Here is a 10,051-nt window from a genome sequence, read left to right as displayed (position 1 = left end):
AGTAAAAGAAAACATGATGAAGAGAATATATACGTGGTTATATATTATTGGTTCTTTCGGTAAAGTCGCGTAGAAGGGAAACAAAATAATAAAAATATCAAACAAAATATTTTTATGATTTTATTGTTTCCCTTCTACGTGACTTTACCGAAAGAACCAAGAATATGAATCCCTGCAGTCACGAAAGCTTTAAATCAAAATGTATACGTGGTCAGTTGGCCTGTTTATCTAACATCAATCGCCGTTGTTTACCCACTACTGGATGGAGGCCTCTTGTCATTACACGGTGCTGATACCATCCATCTCCCTCCTGGGCACAAACCGATCTCATCGCTGCATCTCCACAGCAAGGGTACTAACCCATCGATATATTTGCCCGGTCGACTATACCCAGGTGAAGTCATCAATTGCAACACAGATATGTGTGTAATCCATTATTTGCTTCCAATAATCTGTACGGGGAAAAGTGTGGGCCTCTCATCACAGACGGGGGAACAGAGATCATTCATGCATTATTTACACTTTCATCCTGAGTTGGAAAGCATCAAAAATAGGCCGCATATTTTCACAGTTAGGCAAACGACAAAAATCCCAGTCTTGTTTATGAGAACTCTGTCGCAGCGAGGAAACATGCACTGTTACACAAATACGTTATGCTTTTACCGAATTTCTAATTGTGCTCATTCCATTCCGTTGGGCTTGGGTCTCAGGCCAGGTGCGCCGTGGGGGACGTGGTGGGCGCGCTATTTGGCCCCGGACGTAACACACTTACCAAAATGGGCTGTGCAATGCGGCCTCACGCTACATTGCACTCTGCACGATGATTTTATTGAAATTCCCATTATTGCGTGTTTGGATGTTTTTTTGGACTCGACAACAAAACCGCTATGAGAAGGGTCCCTGTACCGCATCGATTAATCAGTTAGTGTCGATTCTTAAGCTCACCATACCTACATGAAATCACCTCCGTAAGAATTAGCATTGATAAAATCAGTGTTCTTACCGTTACCGGTAACTGCATGAAAGTAAGGACAAAACCGGTTACCGTTCTAGCCGTTATTATTTAACAACCCGAATACGGATCAGTGTTTATTTGTGATACTTGTAACGGGTTTCCCATTCACTACGGTGTTAAGAGACAGCACTGATCTCGGTAATGAATCCCAACCATAAATGATTGGATCGGGAGCCAGTGGGGGAGAGTGTTTCCAGTCACAGATGACGTCATTACACGTGCGCTCTCATCCACGCGCTCCTCTTTCAGTGTCATTCCAAGCATGCGCCTCTTCACGGTCACACAATGTCTTTATATTTTTCGGGCTTTTATTTTCAATGAATGTAAACTCATCGCAGTGAGGGCATTGGAAGACCCCAATAGATTTGTTTTCACATATTGGGTGGCGAAGGGTATAGTCAAAAAATGCCATTATACCTACACGATCTGATCTAAAATTAACTAATTCTGAATAACGTCGATCATGAAATTATACGTATAAAAAAAAGCATAGTTGTTGCCAATCCTACTGCTTAATGTTCGTAACTTTGTCAACATTATTATGGCAATTTCTCACCAGCACCACCAAGAAGTGAGCTGGCATTTAATCGACAACAAAACCCCACAGACACACACACTTAGTTGTCAAGGTCTGAATGATCTCGCCGGCCGATGATTACCTCGCCCCGCATGCATCAACATGCGCGGTGTTTGTGTCGGATGTCAGTTCCGCACGCTCACTTTTCAGGCTGCTCGCAACGGCCTCCTAATGGATTTCAGATGCGGAATCTCTGAGCACCACGACTCGGGAGATTTGGCCTCAAAACTCGGCCAACGTTACGAAATCCCGCGAGTGCGCGGTCGACGTTAAAAAACCACAGTCCTCGCACGGCTGTCCTCGATTCGCCAAGTGACACGGATGTGTTCGTCGCACCCCCGATCTTCATCAACATTAAGCCATTCTCTATGCACTGCTGTATTGAAATTAGCCCGTGTGCAGGCGCTATGACGACTTCTGGATCGCGTGACTGTGAGAAATAGGATAGGTAATGGCTGATGATTGGGACAAATTTGAGTATGTACATCAATATGGAGGCTCAGATGTGGCACGTTTTGGAACACGGCCGGTGGTGAGGCTTCGTTTCACCTCCTGTGGACGGCGGCTCCTCCACCGGGAGCCCCGAACCCAGCACTCAGGGATTGCTTTGCTCCATTCGAGTGCCTTTGAAATGTCTCGCTTAGCCGCGAGTTTCCTGGACAATAGCATTACAGTTCGGTGTCTCGCAGGACTAAGCCCTGTCCACGGCTATGCCCCCAGCCTCGGAATGTTGATGCCCCGTGTCTGTCCGAGTCGCGTTGTGTTCCCGTGCACTCGAACAAGCCCGCATTCCTTTCACCTCCGTCCCATCCTGTGATTATAAATTGTCAAATCACGATGCTGATTCTACCAATACAGCAGTGGTATTGCCGCTTAGCAACTTGTATCATGATAAAATGTGGTTTAGTTTAGTTTGATTGTGTTGATACGAAGTTAATGTATACGTTTGTTAGGTTTTATATACAATATTTTCTTATTTTTTTTTTCGTTTTCATCAAATCATTGTAAAGCGTCTTGGCGCAGAAGAGGCATTTGGATGCTGCCTGCACGGTGGAATCGCATCGCATTGTGTCGCATCGGATTGTGTCTCACCGCTCCTGCTGCAGCCTGGGATGTGACCCCACCGACCCCCCACCCTCCACGGACCCCCCCCCCACCCTTCCTCCACACGTGGGGGTCGCCACGCGCCACAGGGACGCTGCAGGAGAGTGGCGGCCACGCTCTCTGCGTCACCCAGCGGAACAAACCCGAGAGGGCGTCACGCGTCCACTGGGCGACTGAAGTCACTCACTTTTGGAAGCAAACCAAATTACGCGTGAATGAACCTTTAAAATTATACGAGTAGAAACGTACGTTTATCTAAGCTGAAATGTACGTAACAAATGCATTAGTTACTTGTGATAATATCATGCTCATGATACATCTCTAAAATGGTAAATGACATCGAATAAAATGTATAATCATATAGCACACCGTCCTATCCATCTGTCCACTTAAAACATACCAAAAAAAATGTTTAACACGTTAAATCAACCACAGGGTCTTGTGGTCGTTCATAATTGCAACAGCAATGGTTTAGCACAAGCAAAACTCTGGACGACGACTTTAGACTTCCGGTGTCCCGTCAGCAACAAGTCGAACTGGCTGAAACCAGTGCTGGTGAACTGCCAGATGTTTATAGGCATATGCCCCTCTATTAGGTATCGTCATGTGACCGATGAGATGTTTAAAATTGCCTTGTTTTTTTGCGCAGAGAGACAAATATGGGAACGAGGACAGGCAAATATGGGAATGAGCCGTAACGAGTGCTTATTTTTTTTTCTGTGGCATTGGTACTCCATCCACCATGACGCTGATGCGCCTCTGATCATTCGCCAGCCCACGTGATCGTTCCCTTGTGGGGATGTTGCTGCGTTTAGTTGAGCGATATTATTGTGACGTCCCGCTGGGTGCGATCTCATCGCCGCTTCTCCACTGCTAGCCCCTTCCGTCCGCGTGCTGCCCACGAGCTCAGTGACCGTGCCCCAACACCTCCACCGTCTGCTCACAGCTCCGGAGAAGGCGGAGCGCTTGGCCCGGAGCCATCGGCTGTTGGCTTGATTACATAATTGTTCGCAGGTTTACCGCGCCTATCACGCACACACGCGGAGTTCGGGGCTATTTCTGAGCAAGTGACCGCATTAACGCGTCCCAGGGAAATGTGCCGTGTTCCAATCCCAGCAATTCAGCCTCCGCTGTTTGTGTTAGCTTCCGTCTGTGTTGGGATATAGACTGTGACTTAAATTTATATGAACAAAATGTATTAACCCTCTGGTGTTTAAAAAAAAAGAAGTATTTTCCGTCCATCGATGGATGAATGCCTTGCCATGCTGTATCAGTCGTTTTATTCCATGGCAGGACTAGTTCAGCTGTAGTTCGCCTTTTTTTTTAAATCGAACTTAGGGTCCCCAGGTTGATGGTGAAGTGCGCCAGCAAGTTCCCTTTTTTAATGTGTTTTACTAATCTGCCTGTAACCGCAACGGCCATAGCATCACGTAACATTGCATATACAAAGTGCCGTAGAAACATTACTCGTAAAATATTGCGGCACATACTCTGGGTGGCTGTGTCGTGCCCTTTAGATGCCAACGAGGCTCGCGAAATCACGGGGCAGGGGAGCCCAGGGAGAGCTGCAGGGCGACCGTGGAGTGGGCCCGACAAATCGCTTTCCTGTTTGGAGTGGGTTGATTTCAGCTGCCAGTGACGAGTCGTATGATATTAATAATATCGTCGGGTGAATGCATCACCCCCATGTTTGGATGCTATTTCTCTGAGGCGCCTGGCGCGATGCTTTGTGGCCTGACTGGATATTCGCAACTCGTAATTCCATTTTTAAGGGCCAGGAGTACGCATATATATATTTCTTGTGATTGTGGTAAGAGTCATGAACATCGTTAACTTCAAATAAAACTGTTGTCGTCAGTCAGTCGCCCACTGTCGCCATGATACATGAATTGGCAGCATAAGTTGTACTGAGAAAAAAAACTACAGAAGGCAAAAACTTACTGCCGCGTCCAGATGAAAAATGCAAACAAAAATAGAGTGTGCATTATATCTCAAGGGTTGTGTTCAGTTTGTTGTCCTTCCCCTGCACCTCCGATTAGCTCGCTTGGCTAAGTACGGTGCGAAAGAAGTCCAACGTACCTACAAAATGTCACCGTGGCTGAAGCCATTGGCGCCTCCACTGACCCCTCGCCACCAGCCCGTCGTGCCCTCCGCCAGACCCGCAGCCGCTATGCCCAGCTGCCACGAGCTGCCCTGGCGGCCCCCCACCACGCTGTCTCCTCTTGCCGCTCCGACGGCGGTCTCGACAATCGTCCCTCCCATCCCGCGGGATCATCTTCAGCACTCGCCTGTCCGGTTCCCTTCCGAATGCCTGCACGGCTTCTGCCGCTTTGCCACCAAATTCCCAGCATCCGTGCAGTTCTTTTGGGCTGGTGGTGTGAGTCAGGCTGGGAGCATTTGTACATGCAGTGCTGCACATCTTTGCGTGTGTTGTTAAATCCAATTAGCTGTTGCTTAGTTCGCTGTTTATTGACATATATAAATAAAACAACCATTGCTCGGTAGACATGGAACGCTGGACTACGCTGCAGGACTGGGTTTCAAAAATAACTTCCCTCCGTCACTCGGCCAGCACCCTACACCACCCTTTCTGTCCACCTTCAGTCAGACACGATACAGCTTTTGGCGTAATTACTGTAAACCCTCTGTATGATTTTAACTCGATTTACAGCTTCTACGGCCGGAGTATTATCCAACACCTTGTAGTGAAGAAACGCGTGTCGGAAAGGAGAGCGGCTCTTGGCGTTTGACCTTTGTTCTCGATTGAGCCATTTCCTTTGTTCGCCGATTTGTTGCGAATCGTGCCTTTAATTTCGCGCACAGGCACGGGGAGAGCGGTGCAATGGCGAGGAGGAAGCCGGCCCGTCAACACGACCAGCAACGGAACCCCCCCTCGTGCCGTGGAATCAGCAGCAGCAGCAGCAGCATCGCGGGTTGATTGTGGGGGCGACTGTTCTCAAAACTGCAAATTAAGTTGGAATTTTAATTGGCACCACACGGTCGCTCTCGGGGATTTTTGTCCCGAATTTTGTCCCTGAAAATCCCGCGTGGCGGTCAGGGCGGCTACACGAGGTTTGCGTTTACAGAGCCCCGTGTCTCAGTGAGGGCCTGGTAGCTGCTGCTGCTGCTACAATAACAGCGGCAGGGGAGGCGCGCTCCGCACAGCGCGGCTGCGACCCTGGCCGGATCTCTCTCCACCGAGGTGAGGAGTTCACAATTTGACTTGAAGGCGACCGAGTCCCGTTCACGGTGTCGCCAGGGCCGACAAGCGTGCCCGGGGGGAGTGGGGGTGTCTTTTTTTGCTCCTCAAACATTGAAAATTGGAAACATCGTCCGTGCACAGGTTTGTGCTCTTCTTGGTGCTGCCCTTCTCTCCGTTCGACGGAAGAAGAAGAAGAAGAAGGAAGAAGAAGAAGAAGAAAGAAGAAGGGGGCAACCTGGGACCGACCAATAGTCCATCCGTCCCTCCCGTCAGCCAGCCATTTTTTTTATAATTCCTGATGAATCAACCTCCCAGTCCAAATAATAATTTTCCTGGTTGTCGACAATCTAAGTAACAAAGTAAATGATCTCAGGCAAAAGTTGAATTCAAGTTTTCTGGACTTTGTGTATCCCATCATCCAATCACACCGCCACAGCTCAGGGCGTTATATCAATGGCCATGTCTTGTGACATTCCAGTTGTAACAGCGACCGTTCTGTGTACTGTGTGCGCGTGTGTGACAAATGGGACTTAAATGTGAAATTGAACAGCTGTTTCAATGTTATTCTACTCTAATATAAACGAGACGGCCCTGCCTCTTGAACGTACGCGCACACACGTACACGCTTGCGAAGAGAGAGGCACGCGTGACCACCGCAAACAACAGCGCACGCATCGCGAGACAGTCGCTGCGTTTACAAGCGCCACGCACGCTCGCCGTGCGGTGCGCACGACGCGCTGGTCAGGGAAGCCACCGATCCCTCGCTGCGCTCGGAGTTGAGGTTATTTTGGCAACGGCAGAACTGGCCGCTCCGCGCCAATTAAACCATCGCGCGATGAACAAAAGGTATGAATGTTGTGCTTTGCGCACGCACCAAACACATCCAGGGCGAAGTTCCCGACTTTACAGAGCCCGGGCGCGATTGTGGACACAACACTGGACGAATACAAAGATCCCCCATATAGCCTTAACAGACTGTTGGGGAAAGTGCTGCTATGGAGGCCGGAATGGAGAGGTGGATGGAAAGCATCACGCCCGGCCGGCTTTGTCTCCGTAGTGGCGATGTTTATACATCGCATCAGGGACTCAATTGAGGCTGAGTAGACCTAGGGGAGGCCCAGGACTGGTTCAGATACTTGTCAGTGGTGTTGGCCGTGAGCGGGAATCGAACTTGGATCGCAAGGTTTGTAGTGCAGTGCGATAATCGCTACACTACCGCTGCCCCACACATATACACGGACACACTGCCCGGAGAGGTCGTAATGTCAGGGTAGACGTGAGGGCAGCCCTATTTATTATGGGGAGCACAACCGGGTCTCCAGAATGGGAGACATTGTGCCGACAACTTCAACATTGAAAGGAGGGGGCGGCAGCCCCAGGGGTGGTGAGACTTCACCTCTCTCCTGTGGGGGTGATGGCCCCTTTCTTGCCCCGGCCCCCTCTCCCCCCCCCCCCCCCCCCCCCCAGGGCACACGCGTACACTTTTAAATAGTTTGGTGTCGAACTACGACCCATGTCTAACAGAGAGGGTCCTTGCCTATAAACATCTGGCAGTGCGCCAACATTGGTTTCAGCGAGCTTGACTGCCGTGAGACTCTGAATGTCGAAATCAGAGTTTTGCTTTCATTGAAGCAATATGAACCAATGCTATACTCATTGTTTTTTTTCGGTAAAGACACGTATGTTGAAAATTATATTAAAATAATAAATCACGACGTTTCGAACGCAACACAAGCGATCATCATCAGGTGTAAAACAAATAGTGAGGGAGCACATAAGGGAACATCACGTACATAGCACATAGAGAACGTTAAACTGTACGGAGGCAAATACAACAACAAGAAGATGAGAGACGAGAACTCAACAAACCTAAGAAAAATCACGTGATGCAAAACCAGTCAGGCCAACAACACAGTTAGACACTGACCTGGTTAACCACGAATTTCAGAAGACTACTAAATTTCGTGTTCATCCTCTGGGTTGAACAAACCAGCATAGACAGAGTGAACAAATACGAGGTACAAGGCAGCAGAGATACATACATGGGGAAGAACATCCATTGGAAAGATGTATTGGGCAGCACAGATGGACAACCAGATGTTACGCATCCATCGCACTCCGCGTGTGTTCCCATTGTCTTCAACCCCTCGCCCTCCCCCCACCTCTGCAGCTTATTTCAGCACCGTTGCTGTCCGCGTTGTTTGCTCGTCCATGTGCTCTCTCTGCGTAGGTTCCCATTGTCTTCAACCCCTCCCCCCACCTCTGCAGCTTATTTAAGTCTCTGTCCGTCATCCCTCCAGTCCTTTTTTGTCTCTTGGTGTGGTGTTACTCTGGTTGTCCATCTGTTCTGCCCAATACATCTTTCCTTGGATGTTCTTCCCCATGTATGTATCTCTGCTACCTTGTACCTCGTATTTGTTCACTCTGTCTATGCTGGTTTGTTCAACCCAGGGGATGAACACGAAATTTAGCAGTCTTCTGAAATTCCTGGTTAACCAGGTCAGTGTCTAACTGTGTTGTTGGCCTGACTGGTTTTGCATTACGTTATTTTTCTTAGGTTTGTTGAGTTTCTCGTCTCTCATCTTCTTGTTGTTGAATTTGCCTCCGTACAGTTTAACGTTCTCTATGTGCTATGTACGTGATGTCCCCCTATGTGCTCCCCCACTATTTGTTTTACGCCTGATGATGATCGCTTGTGTTGCGTTCGAAATGTCGTGATTTATTATTTTAATATAATTTTCAACATACGTGACTTTACCGAAATAACTAATGAGTATAGAAATGTATGCAGTCACGAAAGCTTCAATTCTATATTGAACCAATGCTGTTGAAATGTTTACGTGGGGGGGCACACAGACACACGTGGGAAGGAGGCGTGTTTTTGTTCGCTCGTTGAGGCTCGCTTGTTGTGTGGGGTTTTCCGGGCTTGTTGCTGATGGCAGGTATCGTGCGCGTGTGTCCATGCGTGCGATGAGGACGGTAGGTGGTGTGCGTCGGTGGTATGGAAGCTGCGTACTCCTCGCCCTGGGGCATTTGTCAGTCCGGCACCAAGACGCGAGGCTGAAGTAACTGCACGCTTATGTGCCAGGCAAGAATGCAGAAGCTGGAAGGAAGCACAAAGCCGGACGTTTCTTTTGCTCGGTGATTTAGGGTCCAAAAATAAATGTGAACTGCGCACACCCCGCTATGTAAAGACTGTAACCGTGGATATTTTTTGCAAACTGCAGCTGTACTTCCAGTTCGGTGACCCACAACCCAGGGCCCCCACAGCGACCTAGCCAACTTTAGCTCGGCATTTGTTTTGAAAGACTCGTCAGAGGGCCGCTTTGTGACACGGACAGCAGACACTGGGGCCCGTGCATTCACAGTTAGTGAGACGTCTCTGGCTGTGATGGGAGCAACTGGACAAGGGTTCGTGTTTGATCACGTCCCTGCCCCTGACTGAATAACAGAGTCACCCCCGAGCGGGTTGCAGTGGTTTGACAATTTGTGATAATGAATGGGATGGTGATACGATTGATACGTTTGTCTGATTTGAGGTGGCTAAGATGTGGAAGCCAGTGTGACAAAGCGATTGTTCTACGGTTGTGATGGTGACTCGTTCTTCGTGGTGGTGCTGAATGGTACGACGATGCTGCTGATGCTGCTGTTGGTGACGGTGGGAGGGGATGTTTATAAAGCCACATGTGTAAGATTTGTCGTAAAAACAAAAAAATACCACAATAATAATAACATTTTATGATTCTCAACTGGGTTTCACATGGTCACGCTATTAATTGTAACAAAAAATCCACCCTTAACATTATTTGCAAGTGTATTGAGTCGCATGTATATATTGTACATAGCCTGTCTTAAACAAGCAGTTACTGTGACTTGCTATCGCAACCTGTACGTGTGTTGACATAAATAAAGCGCATTTTAATCATTTAACAGGAAATCGTTTCATAAAATGCACATGTTTAACGGTGTGAACGCTGTTGCAATTCAAATATGTTTTTTGGGAAATATTAATTTCACAGAAACATGCAGATCCCCCACCCCACGTAACTAACGCCGCACAACGGCGCACACTGACGACGTTCCACAGCTACGCGCTGCGCCTTCGTTCTTGTTACGGTACCCGAGCGCGTATGCTGCTCTCTGCTGCAAGCCT

The 10,051-nt window shown here is 48.4% G+C and overlaps 1 long non-coding RNA gene across 1 annotated transcript; it reads left to right on the top strand.

The window, feature by feature from the left end:
- The first annotated feature begins 2,744 nt into the window (after positions 1-2,744).
- LOC142906095 (uncharacterized) lies at positions 2,745-9,824 on the top strand. Its single transcript, XR_012930064.1, has 2 exons — positions 2,745-5,898; positions 8,882-9,824. It is a non-coding gene; the product is annotated as an uncharacterized LOC142906095 (long non-coding RNA).
- The last annotated feature ends 227 nt before the right edge of the window (positions 9,825-10,051 follow it).

This window comes from Petromyzon marinus, chromosome 3 (genome assembly GCF_048934315.1).
Source record: "Petromyzon marinus isolate PM22_M1 ecotype Great Lakes invasive population chromosome 3, UKy_Petmar_22M1.pri1.0, whole genome shotgun sequence".
NCBI lineage: Eukaryota > Metazoa > Chordata > Hyperoartia > Petromyzontiformes > Petromyzontidae > Petromyzon > Petromyzon marinus.
This window is presented reverse-complemented; position numbering and strand designations above follow the sequence as displayed.